The sequence below is a fragment of the Saccopteryx leptura genome, chromosome 3, assembly GCF_036850995.1.
Source record: "Saccopteryx leptura isolate mSacLep1 chromosome 3, mSacLep1_pri_phased_curated, whole genome shotgun sequence".
NCBI classification, from domain to species: Eukaryota; Metazoa; Chordata; class Mammalia; order Chiroptera; family Emballonuridae; genus Saccopteryx; species Saccopteryx leptura.
In genome coordinates, this window is record NC_089505.1 from 299,582,052 (window position 1) to 299,605,843 (window position 23,792).

Below are 23,792 nucleotides of genomic sequence, written 5' to 3' on the forward strand. Positions count from 1 at the left end.
TTTACAACAGGCCCCTTAACATTTCTTGCAGCATTGGATTTGTTGTAAATGAATTCCTTGAGTTTATTTTTGTCTTGGAAGCTTTTTATTTCTCCTTCAATTTTAAGTGATAGCCTTGCTGGATAAAGATGTCTTATTTGTTGGCTCTTGTTTTGTATTACTTTAAATATTTCTTGCCATTCCCTTCTGGCCTCAAGTGTTTCTGTTGCAAAGTCAAATGTCATCCTTATGGGAGCTCCTTTGTAGGTGATTGACTGCTTTTCTCTTGCAGCTTTTAGTATTCTTTATCTCTTACTTTGGTATTTGAATTATGATTTGTCTTGATGTAGGTCTCTTTGGGATCCTCTTTAATGAGACTCTCTGTGCTTCTTGAATTTGTGTGATTTTTTTCTTAATCAATTTAAGGAAGTTTTCAGCTATGAGTTCTTCAGTCAGGTCCTTTATCCCTTGTTCTTTCTCTTCTCCTTCAGGAACCCCTTTGATGTGGGTGCTGCTTCTCTTTATGTTGTCACAGAGCTCTCACAGAGTTTCCTCAGAATTTTTGAGCCTCTTTTTTTTTGCTGTTCTGCTTCTGTGCTTTTGTTTATCTTGTCCTCTAAATTGCTCATTCGATTCTCTGCTTCATCCTGCCTTCTGTTAATTCCTTCTAGTGTAGTCTTTATTTCTGATAGTGTATTTGTCATTTCTGACTGATTCTTTTTTATGATTTCAATGTCCTTTTTGATACTTACTATCTCTTTATTTAGGTGCTCATTATGCCCGTCCATTGTTGCTCTAAGATCCTTGAGCATACTAACAATCATTATTTTAAACTGTGCATCTGGTATCTTAGTTATTTCCATCTCATTCGATTTTTTTCTGGGGATTTCTCTTGTTGGTTCATTTGGATTGCATTTCTCTGTCTTTCTATTTTGTCTGTGTATAGACTCCTCCTTTGGGTGTGCTGTATGTGTTGCTAGATGAGTATAGGGTTGGTATTGTCTGTCTCCAGCTTCCAGTTATGTTGTTTCTAGATCTTCTTGGGTTGGCATCAGCTGTTGTTTGTAATCCGCTGTGGGTTACTTCTCTGCTGCTACTGTTCTTTTTGCTATTTGTGTCGGCATTTTCTATGCCTTATCTGGGTCTGGTGTGAGGAACCCTGCCTTAAGTAAGATACCACTCTAACAAGAGTTGTTAGGTCCTTAGCTGATGTTCTCTGTATCTGTCCACTGGATGTGCTAACCCTGGACTAACCTGGCTGGAATCTGGTGCAGACCAGTGGGGATCACTGCCTTTGGCTGATTCTTAGTGACCTTCTTGGAGTTACAGGCAATCCAGAATTTGTGGTTGCCTCTGCTGGGCCCAGGTGCCATTTGTAAATATCAGCTGCACTCCTAGGCTGGCTTTTATCTACTCTTGGCCAGTGGGTGTGGCCTCTGTACTCCCAAGCTGTGGTTGGCCTGCTGGCCCACTGCCACCGCCACCTCCTTCGATGGTCAGGCATGGGCACCATCGGCGCCGACCTGCCACTGCCACCATGGGCACACAGGAACGTGAGCCACCGTGGAGCATGCAGGCTGGGTGCCACCCCCATCACCGCTGCCACTGCAGCCAGGCCTGCCCACCTTTTGGCAGGTACTCAGCAGCATGGGGGGGGCAGTGCAGCCCAGACCTCAGCACTCAAAACCTGTGTCCCTGATGTGCCCCCTGCTTCTAAGTGACTCTTTGCTCTGACAGTGGTAGCAGAGCCTTCAGTGGGCCAGGTAATTGCTTCCCTTTGCTTGAGTTGCTTCTCCCAGGAAAATTACCATTGTAGATTTGGGGATTGACTCAGCACAGGGGTTAGGGTGGCTGTCCCCCACACTGTCTCTCCCTGTGCCTCCAAGCTTATACTCTCCTCTCACAACTCCAGTCCTCTCAGCGCTCCCCACTCCTGGAGCCTCAAGTAAATGGCTATGAATGAGGTTTTCTGTGCAGTCCCTTTAAGATGGATCCTGGGTCTGAGAGTTTTTTTCTCCTTCTCGCAAATAGTAACCCGGCTCTTCTTTCAGCTAAATACTGTCCATATACATCTTCTAGTCTCTGGGACTCTAGGCTGAGGCTTTGGTCCTGGAGCTGAAGACCCACAACTCTCCAGGCAACCCACCCCTCCATGAGAGTCCTTCCTGACCACCACTCGCTCCTGGGAGTGGGGCAGCTGTTTCTGTGTCCCCATCCTTCCTATTAGTCTCAGTGTAATTTCTTTGGTGATCTATGGTTACAGACTCCTTTTAGTTTAGTCCAAAGTTATTTTTTCAAGATGATTGTTCCCAAGTTAAGTTGTAATCCACTTTGGTTCTGGGAGGTGGGAGTTGGAACGTTCGCCTACTCCATCGCCATCTTCTGGACCTCCCAAAGTGTAACTTAAACAAACTAGTTGTTGAAGTGAAAATAAGAGATAGAATATAAAAATATACTTCTCAGGATCAAAACTTAAATATCCACTCACTGTGCATAAAGATATACAGTAGGACATAGATGTAAATGGACATTTTTTTTTCTTAACAATACCAGGAAAGAAGTGAACTAATTGAAAACCAATAAATTAAGTACAGTGCAGTAAAGTGGTCTCTAGCTAACTCAGCCTATGCATCAATAGGTCATTCTCAGTTAATTAAGTGAAGGCATAATCAGCTTAATTTATGTAGTTCACAGAAGTTAATGATATAGTACAGTACCTGACGTCTGGCCTGTCCATATAACTTGTTTTATACATTCAGTTCATTCTGCTGTTCTTTGGAATAAATGCTCTGTTTTTGGAGCTCACTTTCAATGCTTGCCTTCCTGAAGAAAATGGAAAATTTACCAGTAAGGAAAAAAATGAAGATGAACAATGACTGAATAAAAAGTTATTTTAAAAATGACCTGACACTTCAGGGAATTATTTTACATCAAACAAAGATACACTGCAGCAACAAGCAGTTTTCTGAAGTAAAAACAAATATTAAAATAAGATTGTTGTAAATGCATATAATATGCCTATGTAGGTATTTTTTAAATGAACACATGAAGATATTTTTGAAATGTTGTACAACCATAAAGCATGAAATGGTATGTAAGCATGAAATGAAGAAGTGTAAGAATTCTTTGCTATATGTGTAAGTTGTGTTGTGGTTCAACACTAGATTTTATACCTGTCGGTGAACTGTCTTCTTTCTCTGGGAGAGTTTCTTTGCACTGTCTCTGTAGCTCCACTTCTCGTTTCTGAAGCTGTAAGTTTACACACAAAGACAAACCACAATGTCAACCAATTGGATCTCACTTAAGGAACCTAGGAGATCGATTTGTAAAGCAAAGAATGAACAGGACCCTATTTCTGAAGTACGTTGCTCAAACTGCTCTTTCATTAAAAGATGCTCTTTCTTATTGATTTTGGCTTAAGTAATGAGAAAGCTTATCCAAAAATCTTTAGCATTTGGGCTCAAGTTAAGGAAATCAATACAGTCATTTCCCATTTGAACTGCATATGTGAGTTTTATGTAGGAGAGACAAGACAAAGCCAAATTCAGATAAATCAATAGCATTGTCAATAGAACATGAAACTGACAAATGGCATTTTTCAGCAATTAAAGTGAGCTGTAAACATACGAAGACTAATCAATTACAATGTTTTGTCATTAACAGTTTTTAATCGGTACAAAAGTTGTCTGTGGATGTGTCTCCCCAGGAATTAAGAATAACAAACTCACTTTGGTGTCATATGGAACCATCTCACTAATGTTTTCATGAAGACACAAATAACTTTATGTCTACTGAAGTGAATGAAGAACTTGATTTGGCAGATAAGACTGGAATATCAAATAATCTATATAAGCTAGTGAATTATTTTATAAGTGCAGTGAGGATATATATACTGCATCCTTTTTGGGGGTAATATTCTATTTCAAACACCATTTTAAATGTCCAAAGGGATTAAAGCATATTTTATGTCTATTAATTAAAATATCTGTATCTAAGTTGAAGTTATAATATTATATCTAAATTTGAGAAATGAAAGTCTAAATTAAAGCATCACATTTCTTCCATTATTGTTTCTTCAAAGATACAAAGAAATTCTTCAAAAAATATTTTTGACTATATGTGCACGATTCTAGCAGTTATTCAAATAACTTTTAAAATGTGTTGCATTAATAACAACCTGTAAAAAATACTGAGCCATTATGGTTTGCCATTACTCCGAAGTATTCAGGAAAATTGCGGTACAGATAGCCAAATATAATTTATAATACACTGATAGGCGTATCATTAAAATGCAGATAAAATCTTTGTTTTTAATAAAAAATGATATAACAAAAGTAAAAGGTTAATTGAAAAGCAAAATAAACTACCGAATTTAGTAAGGCACATTACCTAGATTAACAGAAATCAATGAAATCATTAAAACAATTAATAACTTAGAGCTCCATTCAGACTAAGACAAACTCTGTGGCTATTATAATGCGGATACAAGGCTACAGAGACATATCTGTTCTGACTGGTTAATTTCCTCTCCTCTGTAACAGTTCAGTAATATATGCAACTGGCATTAGACACCACCCATTTCTTCTGGTGAGACAAGAGATCCGTCATGCTTTTTGCTATCTATGTTAAGTGAATCATAAGAACCACAGTCTTTACAGAAGGGAATGTATTTCCCCCAGTGTACAGGATATAAAATGGGCCATTAAAGCATCAATAGTATTAATCAAGCCTCATAATTGTTCAGCCTTCTCCCTGGATACAAAGTATGTAGGGTCCTACCCATCCTCTGACCAATTACAGGGATGTGTATACAACAAGAGCAGGTGCAGACATCCTCTCAATGACTGTGGGGGTTCACCTAAAGCCATCATGTTCTCCTTTGAACATTATATTCTGGAAAGAAAGTGACAATAAAAAATTCTTATAACTCCATGAGATCAATGAATAGAACAAAATATAACCATAAATGCTCTCCTTTTGCCTAAAAAGCGCACTAATAAAAAAAGTAAAACTAGAATCAGAAAGCTAATGTTATAAAAACAGGAAAAGATGCTTGAGTTCAAACCCAATTCTAAAGCTTCAGCCTTGATCTAAAGGAAGTTCATATCTTAGTGCTACAAAACAAAAATCATAGATGACATTTTAAGCCTATTACAAGGCCACATTGCCATCACTCTCAAATGCCAAAGGTCTACAATCACATACTGTTTGGGTCTTTCTGTCATGCAGCCTGAAACCAAAATTATACTGGTGTTCCCAAATAGTAATGTAACTCTAGAATAACACATTATTTTAGATAAAAATCTTTGTATTTAATAAGGAAAAATACTTGACCTCATTAAAGAAAAGCAATTTTATCTATTACTTTAATCTCTACATATGTAAATGCAAATTATTAGTAAATGTAGAAGATGTGACAGGCAAGCAAACAGAAACTGAAATCTTAAGTTTTTAAAAGGATTCTTATGAATGATGTTACAGAAGACTGTTCTATCAATAAAATGAATAGAAAATAGACACAATTTTATATTTTAAGGATCAGATATTCCCATTTAATGAAGTGGCATGATTCACGCAGAAATGCTTAGCAGACAAAACTTCTACAAAAAACAACAGATGCAAATTTAATGAATAGTTATATTAAAATTGGTTTGCAGTTGATTCTGGAGGCAGTAGCTTTTGGTTTGACTCTACGGCTTTGCTATATGCCAGCTGTAGTGATTGGAGGCCTGTTTTTATTTTCCCCTGAGAGCATCCTTATCTGTAAAGAGTAGAGAAGATATTAGCACGTTCTCATGGAACTGCTGTGAGGGTTAGACCAGGTGATGTATGGCTCACTTGACACTGGGCCTCACACACATTAGGCCTGTGATAAATGCTTCATGACCAAATGAATTAATTACTTTATTATTTAATAAACATGAGTTTTATTATAAGGCAGAATTTGAATAATATACTGAAATTTCAAAATATATTCTTAGTCTGGTCATTTGTGTGTAAATGTAATTAGGGAACTGGATAAAAAAAGGTAAAGGGATTAGCCAAAAAACATATATGCATAACACATAGGAACTTTAATAGAGGGAAAGTGGGTGAATGTAGGGGAGAGGGCAAAGGGGAGAAATTGGGGGGCATAAAAAGACTGCTGTGGGCAGGGGGTTGCACAATGCAGTGCATAGATGGTGCTTTATTGAGTTGTACACTTGAAACCTATATGGTTTGGCAAACCATATTATCCCAATAAATTGAAAATGAAATTTAAAAAAGAAAGAAAACTTTTTATTGTGTTTGCATAAAAAAGGTTCAGGAATAATTCTAACAGATTTCAGAGTACTGTGAAGTCATTTCCTTGCTCATTCATTCAACAAACTCATATTGAATACCATATCTTACCAGGTAAAAAATTTTCAACCCTACATTAAGTAGAGTATTTAAATGATGTTTTACATATACCTGAGAAGTATGAGGCAAGTATGGCAGTCAATGGCAAGATAATATTTATATTTTGCCAAGCACCATTACCCTAGAAGCAAAGTTGAGTGACAGCTATCTGTCGCAGGTTTCTCTGTTTTTGCTCTGGCTCAGAGGTCTCTAGAAGCTGAATATGAGAAGAATCAAAGCTCAACTTGCACATCCTACAATAAGTACATCACCATAAGCCAGTCTCTAAAATCAAAATCAGTGTCCTCAGGTAAATACAGAAAACAATGCCTGTCTTTCTTTTTCAGAGTTTTGGGTGAGAATTTAAGAGATATATATAAACCCTATAACCTCTAAAGAACTACACCAATATATGTTGTTGCTCTTATTAGTTTCAAAAGGAAATACAAACAGGATTCCATGTTTGCATTTCCCAGCTGATTTCTGAAGAACATCAGTGCTTTCTCTGTTCTCCAGCCTTCTGACAGCTGCTGTTCCCTCCATCCACTCCCTAGCTTACTCAGGATTTGAGTCTTAGTTCAGATGGGTCTTCTATGAAGACTTTGATACTTTTTTCAACCCACTTATAATACAATTAATTCAAGGTCCATTTCTGTATACTCCTAAAATTCCTTGTTTCTTTAAAAGGACTTCCACTATGGTAATTGCCTTTTTTTCTTGTCCTCTTAACTTACCACATTGGAAGCCACTGGGGAGAGAAACCATATCTTGCTGTTTTTTGGGGTACGTGACTTGACAAAGTTTTTCAGTAAATATTGGCTGAATTAGTAAATAAATTAATGTTACATTGGGAAGCACGCTTTTTAAAGCTCACTATACTCCACAATCTGCAAAGCACTTTATATACATTATCTCATTTTATTCTCAAAAAGAATATTCTGAAATAATATGGTCACTGTTGCAATATCACAGATGCAGAAACATATGACACATTGGGTAACAGCCAAAATCACACAAATGGTAAATGGTGAATCTGAAATTCCAAGTTCTCCCCATCACTGTATTAATTGCCTCAGTCCAGCCAACTCCTCACTTTTACAGGTTTGGAAACTGTATTTTATCAATTTTCCAAGAGACTCAAGTCCTAGTTTATGGATGCAATCTTACTAATCTTATAAGACACCAAAGCATATGACAGAATACTCATTTATTAATTTGTAATAGAGTATACATATGCTAAGTATGTATTTCCCCATACATACTAGATGGGGGAAAAGCCACATTTTTATGGAGTTTATATTCTAGCTAATTCTTATTTGGTATTTACCACATGCCAGGCATTACTTATTTTATTTGCATTATTTAACATAATCTTCATAATAACTCTCTTAAGTCATTGCTATTATTACCTCAGTTTTATAGATATGAACATTGAGTCAGAGGTTAAGGAACTAGCCCAAGGTTAAAGCTTTTCAGAGCTGCACAAACAGTTAGAACCAGGCTTCCTGCCCATGAACTTGCAATGCAGGCAAAGCAGCTGGAAGTTAGTGGGTAAGGCCTCCCACCTGATGGGATGCTCAGGAGAGGCTGTGGAAGCCTGGCCACCTGAGCCCTGGGGCACTGGTTCCTGTCCCCCAGGCCCCCTGTTCCCTGAGAATGCTGCACTACCTGACACAGACCTCCCGTCCAGTCCCCCTTTAGTGTCATCCATTTAAAGCACCATGACCTCATGCTTCCCGCAGTACTGCTGTTAAGCCCTTCACAACCCCTACATAGGAATTGCTGGTTGAAATTCAGACAACAGCCCACTTGTGCACATTCCTCAGAGAGGCAGCTGTGCTTTATGCTTTGTTTTTTAAAATTTAGACTTTGCTCAATTTTATTTGTTAAAGGTATGGTGTTACTGGTCTTTGACTGCAACTATTGCTAAAACTGGAACGGGAGATAAGCTTTTATATTACTAAAGCATTCCTGTTTGTGGAGAGCAACACCTATTCTTAGTGTTCAGTATCAGCAGGGCATAAAAAATGCTTCCTTTATAGACTTTTTTGAGTAATATTTTAAATATACTCTACATTATATGACTATTGCATAGGTATTTAAATTATCTATACTGTATTTTAATACAATGTCACCAGGTATACACAGGCCACATTCTATAATAAAATAACATCTTTCCTTTTTCATCCCTCCCCCAACATATACCTTCATGTAATAGCAGTGGCGTTGTATTCAAGTTGAAAAGTTTAAAATAAATTTTCAGCAGCATTTAAAATTGGCTACAATCAAAAGTTGATTAAAGATTTCTCCTTTGAAAAATTCTCTAAATTTGTGCTTATATTTCTTTTATCTTCTGGTAGCTCCCTGAGTCTCTTTTCTCCTCTTTTTTCCTTAACATATGTTAGTCCCATTCAATTTCCTTCTCAGGACTCCACTAACACTCTTCTCAATTCTAACTTAATCTCCTATCCTCTTTCCCATTAACCTTTAATACACACACTTGCTATCTCCTCTTTACTTCCTATCTGGCCCATTCATCTCTCATTTCTTTTCTAATATAATAGGTGTGAGAAAGGAAACTCAATACTCTATAAAACAAATACAGAAATTAAGGTCTCCAAGATTAGAAAACAGGGTAACTCACTCACACCACCTGAATACAAACATATTTACATAACACCTTTTTCTCAGATGTTTTTTCATTTTGCTTTTCCAAAACCAATACGTGAAGGGTGAAAAAAAAGGCATACTAATTTTTAATCTCTTTACTCTATCAACTGCAATTTCTCTAAACTGCATTTGAAACGACCTGTTCAAAGGATTAAGTGTATCTGGTATCTATCTTCGTATCCCTGTCCCCGCTAGAGTGACAGAGCAGGCTCTCAATGATGATGCGATGAACAGAACTGAAACAAGTAGACTTAAAACTTGATAACAGAATAAATAGGTGAATTAAAGGAGAAACTGCTGTTCACCAGTACCAAATGGAGAACCATAGAGTTGGGAGAGGTGGGGAGTTAGTACCCACAACCTCACCCCACTATTCAACCTCTCACCCTTCCCCCTGACTATATTTTTCCTTCTCTCCTAGGCCACCTCTTCAAAGGTTCAAGCAGCTGTTATAGGAGTAGGGTAAGGCTTATACTTGGAGGTTCAAAGACTCAATCTGCTGATGCTATCATAAATTGGGTTTGATCCCTAAATCATTGGTGAGCCAAATCTAAGATGAGGCTAAAAGAGATACCTAAATGTGAAACTTCATTTGGTGATCTTGATTTTCTTCCATTTCTGTCTCACAGTAAGACTCAGATTTTAAGATACATTGTCTGAATTCAACTTTCATACTCTCAATAGCACTTGGACTTATGGACAATCAGAAGGGCAGGTAACACGCATACCAAGGACAACAGTGGTTTTGAAAGTGAACAGGGGATCCTTCAACCCATTCCCCACACTTTAACCAGAAACGATCTGGAATTCTCTATACCATTGGTGTCAGTGAGCACTTTTGTTTGAAAAAAGGAATTTGTTACTATATATATTTTGACATAACCCATCTAACCCAATTCTATCACCTAAAAATGAAGGATATCAGAACTAGAAAAGTTAATTATTGACATGTTCAAAATGAGCTGGTAGCAGAAGGATTTGAACCTCCAAAATTACCATTCAGGTTTTTTATCTGACTGTTTTTCCCTCCTCTGGTCTACTATATTTGGGAGTTTAAAGTGGTTGATAGAAAAAAAAATTATTGTGTTACTTAAAAAGAACAATTTCTGTACTATTAAATTTTTCTGTGTTTAGAGCACATTTTTATTCTAAAACTTAATTCCACCAATTCTAGAATTGACATCAGTGAAAAGTAAAAGCTTGTAATAGTATGTTCTACTTAGTTAATAAGTGAACTAATTTTATACTAGAGAATAGGAACCAGTGAGTGGTACATCAAGGGCCTATCACAGGAGCAGCAATAGCTGAAATGTACCAAACTAGGACTGATAAAAGTGAATGACAGTCTAGTGAGAGTCAGAAATTAGCACAGGTTGAGGCAGGCAGCTTAACTCTCAGAGATGACTATGGTCAAGTTCAAAATAAATTGGAACATTCAAGTAAAAAAGAGATAGTCTTTGCCATATCCACCAATAAAAAGAGAGTTCTGAGTCCAAGAATATCTGTAGTGTGAATAAATCCTTGAACACTGAAGGATATATAGGCTGTCTAGAATTCTTATATGTTTAATCTGACTGTCTTTAACCCTGAATCATTTCACCTGACTAAAACAAGCCTTTTCATTAGTCATTATCACCAATAATCTTTGTTCCTTTTGAGTTCTCCATATGTTAAATACATTTCATCCCACAGGTTTAGCAATTCATATACTTTTATTTATCACTCATATTCAGTAGATTTGAAGATAAATATCAAAATTTAATAATCAAACACAAGAATCATTATTTATGTGTATATACATGTTGTTTCTATTTTTGCTTATTTGTTTTGGGTTTTTTTTGTTGTTGTTGTTTTCTTTTCTTTGTTTTTGCTATTCTATTTCTCTTGCCTAAGAAATTTTTATTTTTTTTAGGACCAAAACCTTCACACATTAATTAAACATTTTTAAAATATTCAAAATTCACTGTAAGAGGCTCTCATTTTTTTTCTTAGTAAGAGTCACACTATCTAATACTCTGCAAGCTGAGAGATAGAGCAGTGTGGGCTGGAGCACAGTTTAGCTGCCTTGGAGAAGGTTTTTATCAATCCCTAGATAAAGAGTGCATCCAGTATAGTAAGTCATGTATAAATATTGTAGCAAACTCTAAGCAATTCTCATTACAGAGTGAAGATTCAATTATTCTCAGTACGTATATATGTTTGTTACATTTATAAAGTTAAAAAACAAAAACATCACTTGGGATATTATTAAAAATAGCTAACCGGACAAAGCCCGATTCTGATGCTCAGAAGGAAAATCATGTGAAAGTTATGAAATAGCATGTTTATAAGGAAATGTTGAGTACTTCAGTAATAGCACAGCATAAAATGACTGATTGGAAAGAAGAAAAAAATCATCTGTAGGTTTTAAATCCTAATGGCCTCACTTATCAGACTTCTTCTCAATTTCAAATTTTGCCAATTCTCTGTTATTAAGATTTTAACCCATCACAGAAAAATACTTCCACTTGATCAAATTATTTCTTTTGTACATGCTTTCTCAAATGAAAGCTACAGCCTATATTTACATTTCTTTGTCCTAAACCTTCTTGATTCTTTCTCCTCACACCAACATATCAATAACATATTTCTTAAAGGAAAAGTCCCAAGTAAAACTGAAAAAGGTTATTATGTCATTCTCAAAACTATGCTTATTCAATGTGAAACTCCAATAACTTTCATTCCTTACTTCTCCTAGCTCATTGAAAGGGAAGAAAGAACTCCAGATATATTAAAGAAGACATAATAATTGATCAGATGTAGAGTCTGAAGAAGGAATTGTTTAGAATGATTCTCAAATGTCTGCCTTTAATAATTGGATGACTGTAATTTCTGTCATGAATAAAGACCAATGACATTCTGATTAGATTTCCATTCTGAAGAAGTCAAAGCTATTGGGACACAGAACAGATCAGTGGTTGCTAGGGGTTAGGGGTGGGGAAGAGGTTTAACAAAGGGCAGCATGAGAGAATTTTTAGGAATGATGAAACCACTCTATTTATTGATTGTGGTGGTGTTTACATGTTTCGATGCAATGGCCAAAACTCATACAATTATGTGTCAAAAACAGTGAATTTTACCATAGGTAAAAAGAAACATAAAAAGAATTAGTGCTTGATGATGAATTATTGTAAATAAGGGTGTATCTTAAGAATTAGAATTATGTCAGATAGATTGCAGAGAAAAATAAGTGAATATTAGTAGAACACTAAATTATATATACATTAGACTAGAGCAGGAAACTAAAATTGTTCCAGAATAGAAATAAGAATGAAGTAACAAAATAAAACCGAGAGACCGAGATCATCATGACACCATCCAACAATTTTCTGGGTGTCTTGTGTTTGAAAATTATGTCTGCATTTCTACCTCTAAACCTATCAAAAATTTACTTTCAAGAAAGTGGTTGTTCTCACCTACTTTTTCTCTACATATCTGGTTGGCAGAATTCTTACTGTTGACTATAGAAAGAGGCAGAAAAGAAGTGTAACCTAAGTCTATAGCACAAACAAATTTAATAGGTTATAGTTTAATTTTATAGGTTATAGTTTTGAGGAAAGGAATAATATTAACCATGTTCTGGTCCTCACTTTTATTTAAAATAAAAATAGAAATATAGCTGATCCTCAGCTTTACCAAAAAAAGCTAAGTTCCCATGTCCTACTTGGATGAGCATTGCTAAATTTAATTTTTCAAAACACCTGGACTCATGACAATCAAGAGTGAGGATGTGGTCTTGGAATAAACTCCCTCTGCATAACAGGGTTAACTCCCTGCCCTGCCTCTCCTCTGCAGGGCTCGAATCTCTGCCAGCCAGGACCAATGGAGTGCTGCCCACACTGACCTCCCCCTCACTGCTGCCCGCGCTGACCTCCCCCTTACTGCTGCCCGCACTGACCTCCCCCTTACTGCTGCCCGCACTGACCTCCCCCTTACTGCTGCCACGCTGACCTCCCCCTTACTGCTGCCCACACTGACCTCCCCCTTACTGCTGCCACGCTGACCTCCCCCTTACTGCTGCCCACACTGACCTCCCCCTTACTGCTGCCACGCTGACCTCCCCCTTACTGCTGCCCGCACTGACCTCCCCCTTACTGCTGCCCACACTGACCTCCCCCTTACTGCTGCCCTCACTGACCTCCCCTTACTGCTGCCCGCACTGACCTCCCCTTACTGCTGCCACGCTGACCTCCCCCTTACTGCTGCCCGCACTGACCTCCCCCTTACTGCTGCCCGCACTGACCTCCCCTTACTGCTGCCCGCACTGACCTCCCCCTTACTGCTGCCCGCACTGACCTCCCCTTACTGCTGCCCGCACTGACCTCCCCCTTACTGCTGCCCGCACTGACCTCCCCCTTACTGCTGCCCGCACTGACCTCCCCTTACTGCTGCCACGCTGACCTCCCCCTTACTGCTGCCACGCTGACCTCCCCCTTACTGCTGCCCGCACTAACCTCCCCCTTACTGCTGCCCGCACTGACCTCCCCCTTACTGCTGCCACGCTGACCTCCCCCTTACTGCTGCCACGCTGACCTCCCCCTTACTGCTGCCCGCACTGACCTCCCCTTACTGCTGCCCACACTGACCTCCCCCTTACTGCTGCCCGCACTGACCTCCCCTTACTGCTGCCCGCACTGACCTCCCCCTTACTGCTGCCCGCACTGACCTCCCCCTTACTGCTGCCCACACTGACCTCCCCCTTACTGCTGCCCGCACTGACCTCCCCCTTACTGCTGCCCGCACTGACCTCCCCCTTACTGCTGCCCGCACTGACCTCCCCTTACTGCTGCCCGCACTGACCTCCCCTTACTGCTGCCCACACTGACCTCCCCCTTACTGCTGCCCGCACTGACCTCCCCTTACTGCTGCCCGCACTGACCTCCCCTTACTGCTCTAAGATACTCTGCTCCCCACTCACACTCTTCTCACTCACATTTTTCTCTCCCATCAGCAGTCAGGACCTCACTATCACTGACCTTAGAGCATCAGGACTAATAGCATCACACCTGCTAGCCCATACAAATCCCCATTCAGCTGTGGCCTCTGTCTCTCTGACTGTATCCCCTAGCCCTATCCATCTTCTAAGTTTTAACAATCTGAACCTCAGGGTCAATCATCATCCAATAACTTTTAAAGTTTATACTAAACTGCTTTTCTGAGTGTTCCCATCATGTACGTGTCTTAACTGAAGTTTTGTTCTCTCATCACACTGCTTCTAAGAACTTATCCTAGTGATACGTCTTTTTTTCACACTGCTTCTGCCTCAGCACCTAGAAATGAAGATACTTTTTTAGCTCCTCATTGCAGCTTCCAGACCACTGTTGCTACATTTGGTAGTCACCTAACACTCCCTAGTAAACTCCTGCTCTTTTTTCAAAAAGGTTAGCCCTTAACTCACTGATAGTATCTCCATTTTTTTAATACAGGTTCTCCTCCTTGATGATTTCAAAATCCACATAGAAGTCAATACTCTTATCTCTCAAATCTTTGACCTCATTTATCCAATGATCTTTTATGTACCCTATAGCAGTGATTCAATACCAAGGTCATTACCATTGACTTTGACATTACCCATAACAATAAACTCTCCATCTCAATTTAACACACCCTTCTTTCTACTACCATTTTTATCTTTCTTGCTCACTCTTCCTGACACCTAACTCTTATAATCCTGAGGGTTCATCAGAACTTTCAATCTGTTCATTCTACCAACTTGTCACTGCTACCAACTCACCTCATGTTTTTTCTTCACTAATTATCCAGCTTTAATTTATGGCAAATTATTGTAATTAACATTTTTTTCCCATTTGCTTAATAAACACCCTGGTTAAAGCCAACTTTCCACCAGTTGCACAACATTACCCCTGACACTGAACTTGGCTGGAAAAAGTCACAATAATTCTGACTGATCTGTTGTGATGACAACAATTTAAGTGGACTCTTAAGTCTACTTATGAATAATACTATATTTATGCAATCAATATTCTTACCTACTTTTTTAGATAATTATTCTCCTCACTTTACCAATTTATTCAATCCAGCTAATGACTTTGCTGCCTACTTAAGTGAAAGATAGAAAAAAAAAAAGAAAAGAACTTTCATGAACTGCCTTCACTACATCTAACACCCTTCCACCATCGGTGCTGGTCACACTGCATTCTCTCCTTGTACTGTGGATGAATTCAAAACGCTATTAAATAAGTCAGTCCTTTCATGTACACATCTGTAATTGACTATAGCAATGTTCTACTCTTTCTTCACCATTCTCAGGTTTTCCCTTTCTATTAGATCAGCCCATCAGGATGCAACATGCTATCATTTCAACCACACTAAAAGTAAATAAACAAACAAACAAACAAATAAATAAATACTATCTAGGCCAAATTTCTTCATCTGGCTCACGTATATCTTACTTCCAGTTTCATAACAAAACACTTTGAAACAATTCATGTGTAGTAGCTATTTCTTCCTTCCTGTTTTTCTCTTTAAATCCACTAAATTAGGTTCCATTATTATCACTAAAAGAAACCATTGGCAACACCAACAGTGACCTTCACTTTGCTACATTCAACAGTCATTCATCAGACTTTATCCTATTTTGTCCTTATTTGACACAGCTAATCACTCTCTTCTCAAAATTCTCTTTATCATTTTAAATGTAACTTCTAAAACATCACCCTGGTGTAGATTTCCTACCACCTTTATGGTCACTCCTCCTCAATGTCTTCTACTGTTTCTCTTCCTTTCTTTCTTCCATTTCTAATTTCTAAATGCTGAAGTACTCCCGGCTTTGCTCCTTAAAACCATCCTTTAATCAGTCAAAACAGTGATGGTGCCCTCTAGTTTAAGGCTAGGAATACCATATATTTATGCCGGCAACACCTCAATTTATATTTTCTACCTGGACTCTCAAAGGATTATAGACCTATATTTTCAAGAGCCATGGCATCTCAACTTAGTTATTTAATTGGCACTTTCAACTTACATCGAAAACTGCTTTATGATATTTCCCTAAAACTGCTCTTCTCATAATCTTCCCCATTTTAGTTAATGACAAGTCACTTAGTTAACACATTTTTCAAGTCATTGAAGTTCATGTTATCATTATTGACTCAATTTTCTCTCAACCTCTGATGTGATAACACATCCTATGGTCTCTAGTTCAAAACTGTATTGAGAATTTTGTCATTCCTCCACTCCATCACTTGGCTGCCACTAGCATCTCTCATCTGGATTGTTGCAATGAGCCTTCTCCAAATCTTCCTGTTTCACTGCTCTCATTCTTCAATCTATTCTCATCATAGCACCAGAATGATCCTATTAAAGCATAATTCATATTATGTCACTCCCTTGATCAAAACCCTCACAGTGAAAGTCAAAGTCCTTAAAGTGATTTTGAAGGCCCCAAGAATCTGGGTCCCTATTCTCTTTTCAAACGTGTCAATTTTCACTCACTTTTTATCCTGCCCTCTTTCTCACTGCTCCAGTAGCACGGGATCCTTGCTCTTTCTCCTGTAGCCTGGGGGTATCCTCACAAGTACAGATGCTACTTCGCTGCCTGGAGCCTTTCCCTCAGTTGCCCACAACCTATTTCTACCACTTCCTGTAGGTCTTTATCCAAAAGTACTTTCTCACTCATTCTAAGATTTAACCCAACAATCTGGTGTCATCACCATCCTCTGCTTTATTTATTTCTCTTTAGCCTACATATTTTACATAGTTATATTACACTGGGGAACAATTTATTTTCATTTTCTGTTGCATGAGGTTTTAAAACTGTTTCTATATACATCTGCATCGCTGATTCCAAATCTGAAATCCATTTTTGGTGCATGCTCTAGTTTTTATGCATTTTTAATTTCTTTTTGTTACTGTCAATTGGTTTTTAAATTGGAGTTAAAGGGCAGTGACTCTTGGGTTGAACATAACCACAAGACAATTATTGTTTTTACAAACATTACTTTTACATAATTGTAGTTGTTTCTAAATGTAAAAAATTATTATCTGATAAAAACACCCTCTTAGTTTGTTTTAAGATTGAATCATGGCTTCTTCTAGTAGGCGTAAATGTAAGAATAGTCCTGACACCTTCTTTTATATATGTGGCTGTTACACACTTCAATGTCAAAGGCACAATATTTCATCATTTGTGACACGTGCCTATATTGCCTATTTTCAAGTTCCCCTTGGCGATCAAGACAAGAATTGGGCTCCTCATATTGTGTGTCATAATTGTGAGGAAATGCATTGTGACTGGACAAAAGGAAAACAAAAAGGAATGCCTTTTGGTATTTCTATGGTTTGGCGTGAACCTAAGGACCACAGCAGTGACTATTATTTCTGTCTGATCCATACAAAGGGCATCGGCAAGAAAAAATGGCATATGATCGCATATCCTAATATTCATTTAGCAATACGACCTATCCCACACTCTGAGACACTCCCGGTTCCAGTTTTCAATGGTTTTATTTTTTCTAAGGACAAAGAAAGTGAACATGGTGATCAAGTGTATTTTGATAAGATGCTTGAGGAAACGGTAGTAGAATCTGAAGGGTCTTCTTCTGATGCCAAGCAGTCATTAACCCCTCAGCAGTTTAGCCAACCCAAACTGAATGACTTAGTAAGAATGACATAAAAACTGTCCTCAACTTTCTGAAGTATGAGGAGCATAACTGGATCATTTGTGTGGATCTTACAATGGTAAATTTCCTACTAGGACAACAGAGAGGTTTCAAAAAGTATCCTTGCTTTCTGTGCTTGTAGGACAGCCAAGCTCGGGAGAAACACTGGACACAGAAGGAGTGGCCGAAATGTGAAGCTCTGGAGGTAGGGATGCAAAATATTGTGAATGAATCTATAGTTAATCAAGACAGGATCATTTTTCCCCTACTTCACATCAAACTTGGCTTAATGAAGCAGTTTGTTCAGGCTTTGAATAGAGAAAGTGAGTGCTTTCAACATATTATTTCTGCTTTTCCTGCTTTGTCTTTCGAGAAGATAAAAGCAGGTGTATTCGATGGATCTCAGTTTCGAATCCTCATACGTGATGAAGAATTTGCCAGGAAGATGAATAAGAAGGAGAAAGCAGCATGGCAGTCTTTTGTGGCAGTTACAAAGAACTTCCCTGGAAACAAAAAAGCAGAAAACTATAAACTTCTAGTTCAAAGGATGCTATTGGTTTTCCATGACATTGGATGTAACATGAGCGTTATGATTCCTGAACAGTCACCTTGATAAGTTGCCCAAAAATCTTGGAGCTGTAAGTGATGAGCAGACTACTGCTGGAGCATCAAATGAGATTGTCCTCAACAAGTACAGAAATGCAAGAGCTACAAATGCAAATTTTTGCCTGAACAGAATTGCAATAAGTTTTGTGCAAATTTTATGATTAAAATAAGTGTTTTAATATGTTCTATTTTGAAATTGTAGACAGATTCTGATGCAATCATATTTTTAGTGTGTTCACTTTATTATATAAATTATTATTATATTTTCACAAAGATGATGCCCAAGAAGATATTCTATTTCATTATGTTAAACTAAATGTTGAAAATTTTACAATAAGATGAAAACCTAAAATCTTGAATTGCAAAAAAACTGTAGTTTACAGAGAAAAACTAATGTCAGATTTGAGATCAGCACACTCGAATTAGGTAAGAACAAGTGTTTTATGGATGCAACAAAAATTTTGTTCCCCAGTGTTATTTATTGTCTATCTCTAAGAGTAGAATTTTAAGATTCATGGGAACATTTTTTTATTGATTTCATTTATTGCTATATTAATGGGACCCATGACAAACAGTTCCTTGCACATGCAGCCACTCAAAAATTAGTTTGCTGAGGCCCTGGCTGGTTGGCTCAGTCGTAGAATGTCAGCCTGGTGTGTGGAAGTCCTAGGTTCGATTCCCAGCCAGAGCACACAGGAGAAGCGTTCATCTGCTTCTCAACCTTTACCCCTCTCCGTCTCTCTATCTCTCTCTTCCCCTCCTGAAGCCATGGCTCTATTAGAGCAAAGTTGGCCTGAATGCTGAAGATGGCTCCATGGCCTCCACCTCAGGCACTAGAATGGCTCCAATTGCAAGAGAGCAATGCCCCCAATGGACAGAGTATCTTCCCCAAGTGGGCTTGCTGGGTGGATCCCAGTCAGTCACATGCAGGAGTCTGTCTCTCTGACTGCCCACTTCTCACTTCAGAAAAATACAAAAAAAAATTTAATTTGCTGAATGAATGAATGAATAAATGTTTGAATGAGCTTTATATTTTTTACAAGATAAAATGGTAAGAATGATATTTCATTCTAGTAGTTATTCTAAACATAAGTTTCCAAAAAATGAGTCATTATTATTTATATCTTTTAAGCACTTACTATGTTGTTAATAAACTAAGAATTTAGAGGCCTTGGCCAGTTGGCTCGGTGGTAGAGCGTCAGCCTGGCGTGCAGAAGTCCAGGTTCGATTCCCAGCCAGGGCACAGAGGAGAAGCGCCCATCTGCTTCTCCACCCCTCCCCCTCTCCTTCCTCTCTGTCTCTCTCTTCCCCTCCTGCAGCTGAGGCTCCATTGGAGCAAAGATGGCCTGGGCGCTGGGGATGGTTCCTTGGCCTCTGCCCCAGGCGCTAGAGTGGCTCTGGTTGCAACAGATCGACGCCCGGAAGGGGTAGAGCATCGCCCCCTGGTGGGCAGAGCATCGCCCCCTGGTGGGCGTGCCGGGTGGATCCCGGTCGGGCGCATGCGGGAGTCTGTCTGACTGTCTCTCCCCGTTTCCAGCTTAAAAAGAAAAAATAAAAATAAAAAAGAAAAAAACGAAAAAAACCCTAAAAATTTAGAAAAATACAAACTAGAGAGAGAGAAGTATATGTGGGCTGTCATTAAGAGAAACCTCCATATCTCAATAGCTAAACACATTAGAAATTTCTTTTTTTTTTTTTTTTACAGATATATAGAGAGAGTCAGAGAGAGGAATAGATAGGGACAGAAAGACAAAAAAGGAGAGAAAGAAGAGAAGCATCAATTTTTTGTTGCTGCACTTTAGTTGTTCATTGATTGTTTCTCATATGTGCCTTGACCTTGGGTCTATAGCAGACTGAGTAACCCCTTGCTCAAGCTAGTGACCTTGGGTCCAACCTGCTGAGCTTTGCTCAAACCAGATGAACCTGCACTCAAGCTGGCAACCTCGGGGTCTTAAACCTGGGTCCGCCATGTCCCAATTCGATGCTCTATTTATTGTGTCAAAGCCTGGTCAGGAAAAAATTTATTTCTTATTCATAGAATTCCAGTGTGGGTCAGTGAAGGTTCTCCCATACCTTGGGCTCAAGAACCCAGGTCCTTTTTATTCTAAGATGCACTTATCTTAACATAAGAATTCCATGATTTCTAGACCCATGAAAGAGGCAACACAGAGGTCCCAAGCCAGTTTTTTAATTCCCAAGTCACAATCCATAAATGACGGACACCCATGCCATTCACATTTCATTGGCTAAAAATTGTCAGCGTCTTTGCTTTGCCGGCAGGATAGGGCAAGTTCATTAGTTACAATAACCTCCTGCATACAATGATATGTCAACTTCAAGTGGTACATGTTCAGGAAAAAATTTCTCTATGAAAAATATCTGTAAACTCTACCAAGTAGCAGGAAGAAGTTAACATCACCTCAAAAAGAGCATAGGTACTGAGATTAAGTCAGTGAGGAGTAAGATTTTGAACTGGGACTTTTAAGATGGAAGTAAAAGGCCTCTCTTCCATGGGGCTGCAGGGGTTTCTTTTCTTCTCAGCCAGGGCTGGAGGCCAAGATCAGCCTTTGAGGATCATTGTCAGGGCTGCCATGAGCTGGGCAGTCCTGTTTTCCTACCTCAAATACTTGTTTTGGGGAAATAAATAAGTAAATAAATAAAATGAATTACACATGAGATGTAGAATGAAAAAAGGAAATGCGGTGAACAGAAACAGAAGACCCAATGCTTTTAATGTTCCTTGAAAAAGCTAAAACTTACATTATTTTATTAACCAATGTCACTCCAGTACATTCAATTTAAAATTAAAAAGAAAAGCAAAAGCATCACATGTTCAGTCACTTTTTGTCCCAAGTCTCCTCTGTCTTGCTATCCCAGGAAATGACACCGATGACTGACAGACAAGTCTCGCCCCTCTGAATAAACAAGGGCTTCAAATAGAAACAAATGATCACAAGATGCACAAGCCTTATAACTGACGATTTATAATTCTTATCTTTTTAAGTAAAACAATTCAGCAACTATTAAATAGATTATAAAACCAAAAAAAAAAAAAAAAAAGATGGAAGTAAGACTTTCCCAAAGAAAAGAAAAGTTAAAAGTTATTACAAGAATTACATTAATATTCTTTTATTTTGCTTGTGTGTAGCCAAGTTACATTTTAATGTTTCTGACAAGTGGTTAGAGACATTAAGCATGACCAAAAGTGCACTAATCTTATTTGCATGTTTCCTGTTGAATTGACCTATTAACTGTTAATAGATTATGAACATGGGTATTAAATATGTGACTGTAACTTTATAAATGTTAAAATACATTACTCTGGACCATTATTGTCCATTAAGTATGCAGATAAATCCAAATTCTCTAATTTTTACAGACTGTACTTAAGAGATCCTTAAAATTATGCATAAAATCAGCACTTGTTGGCAATAATACTTAAAAATACTTGCATATTTTATGAGGAAAACAATTTAACTATTATAATAATACTAGCATTATGTAAAATATTGCTGTTACTTAACTCTTAATTACATTCCCTATAAAAACAGTTTATTGCCAAATTGACATTGAGTCATTAAAGTTATTAAAATTGTATCCAATTGGTAAATCTGAAACTAATTTTTCCATTGTAGTATCTGAAACTAAATATGCTACAATGAATGAAGAGCTCTTACAGACACAGCTAAAGATTTCATTGTCTTACTTCTAATATGACTCTATGGTGTATCAGAATAATAGATTTAGAGAAAGTACAGTCGTCTCTCACCATATTGTGGTTCACTTTTCAAGGTCTCACTGTATCATGAATTTTAAAATTGTATATATCTAATTTTGTATTGCAGATTTGTCGCTATATCGTGGGATTCTGCAGTATATACATATTTTTATATATTTATTATTTTAATTATTTTTGCAGTAAAATAAGCATAGGAAGTGTCTATAAGAATTTGGGAAAGGTTAGTAATAGTGTGGGAAAGGCTTATAAGAGTGTAGGGAGAGTTTATAAAGCCTTAAAATATACATAAATAATAAAATAACTATAAGGTCACTACTACATGAATTTTCGCCCATCACAGGGGCTTCTGGAACCTAACCTCTGCAAGAAACAAGGGACTGCTGTATTCTATATAATTGAAAAATTCAGAGAGGAAAGTAGAACCATTCATCTTATTTTATTTTTAACATTGTTTCTCATAAATTTTAAAGATTTTTTTCTTTTTTTTTTTTTTGTAATTTTCTGAAGTGAGAAGAGGGGAGGCAGAGAGACAGACTCCCATATGTGCCCAACCAGGATCCACTGGGCATGCCCACCAGGGGGCAATGCTCTGCCCATCTGGGCTGTTGCTCTGTTGCAACCGGAGCCATTCTAGCACCTGAGACAGAGGCCATGGAGCCATCTTCAGCACCCAGGCCACCTTTGCTCCAATAAAGCCTTGGCTGTGGGTGGGGAAGAAAGAGAGAAAAAGGAGGAGGCAAAAGTGGCTAAGCAGATGGGTGCTTCTCCTGTTTGCCCTGGCTGGGAATCAAAACCAGGATTTCCACATGCTGGGCCAACGCTCCACTGCTGAGCCAACTGGCCAGGGCCAAGATTTTTCCAATTATTAAAATAGATCAGGCCCTGGCCGGTTGGCTCAGTGGTAGAGCGTTGGCCTGGCGTGCAGAAGTCCCGGGTTCGATTCCCGGCCAGGGCACACAGGAGAAGCGCCCATCTGCTTCTCCACCCCTCCCCCTCTCCTTCCTCTCTGTCTCTCTCTTCCCCTCCCGCAGCAAGGCTCCATTGGAGCAAAGATGGCCCAGGTGCTGGGGATGGCTCCTTGGCCTCTGCCCCAGGCGCTGGAGTGGCTCTGGTCGCAACAGAGCGACGCCCCGGAGGGGCAGAACATTGCCCCCTGGTGGGCGTGCCGGGTGGATTCCGGTCGGGTGCATGCGGGAGTCTGTCTGACTGTCTCTCCCCGTTTCCAGCTTCGGAAGAATACAAAAAATAATAATAATAATAAAATAGGTCATTGTCTTTTTGATTACATATTATCAATTAAATTTTCAAATATAAACAATGAAAGTGAGGTACTTACTGTTCTTTTCACACATTTCAGAGAAGTGAAGTAAATTTTTTTTGAAAAATTATTGCAGAAACATTTCTAGTTCTTGTTTACCCATCAATTTGTTTAATCAGCAGTTAAGGTTAGAGCTGAAATTAAAATTAAAGGCTAGATACCTGTCAGGCTTCCTTCCATTTCTAAACACTGATATTGTGTTGATTTACATCTTAATCATTTATAAATATTTGAGGCTAACAATTTATATACCATATTTTTGCTGCAAAAGATGAACTTTTTTTCCTGCAAAAGTGGAGAGGAAAATGCCCGTGCATCTTATAGAGTGAAAAATACGGTATTTTATTAAATATTTTAACACACCATTTGGTTCAGAATATTTTTTTTTCTTATTTTTCTCCTTAAAACTTTAGGTGTGTCTTATGGTCAGGTGCATCTC

At 38.3% G+C, this 23,792-nt stretch overlaps 1 non-coding gene across 1 annotated transcript; it reads left to right on the forward strand.

The window, feature by feature from the left end:
- Window positions 1-20,794: 20,794 nt before the first annotated feature.
- On the forward strand, window positions 20,795-20,925 carry LOC136401664 (small Cajal body-specific RNA 20). Its single transcript, XR_010750678.1, has one exon. It is a non-coding gene; the product is annotated as a small Cajal body-specific RNA 20 (non-coding RNA).
- The last annotated feature ends 2,867 nt before the right edge of the window (window positions 20,926-23,792 follow it).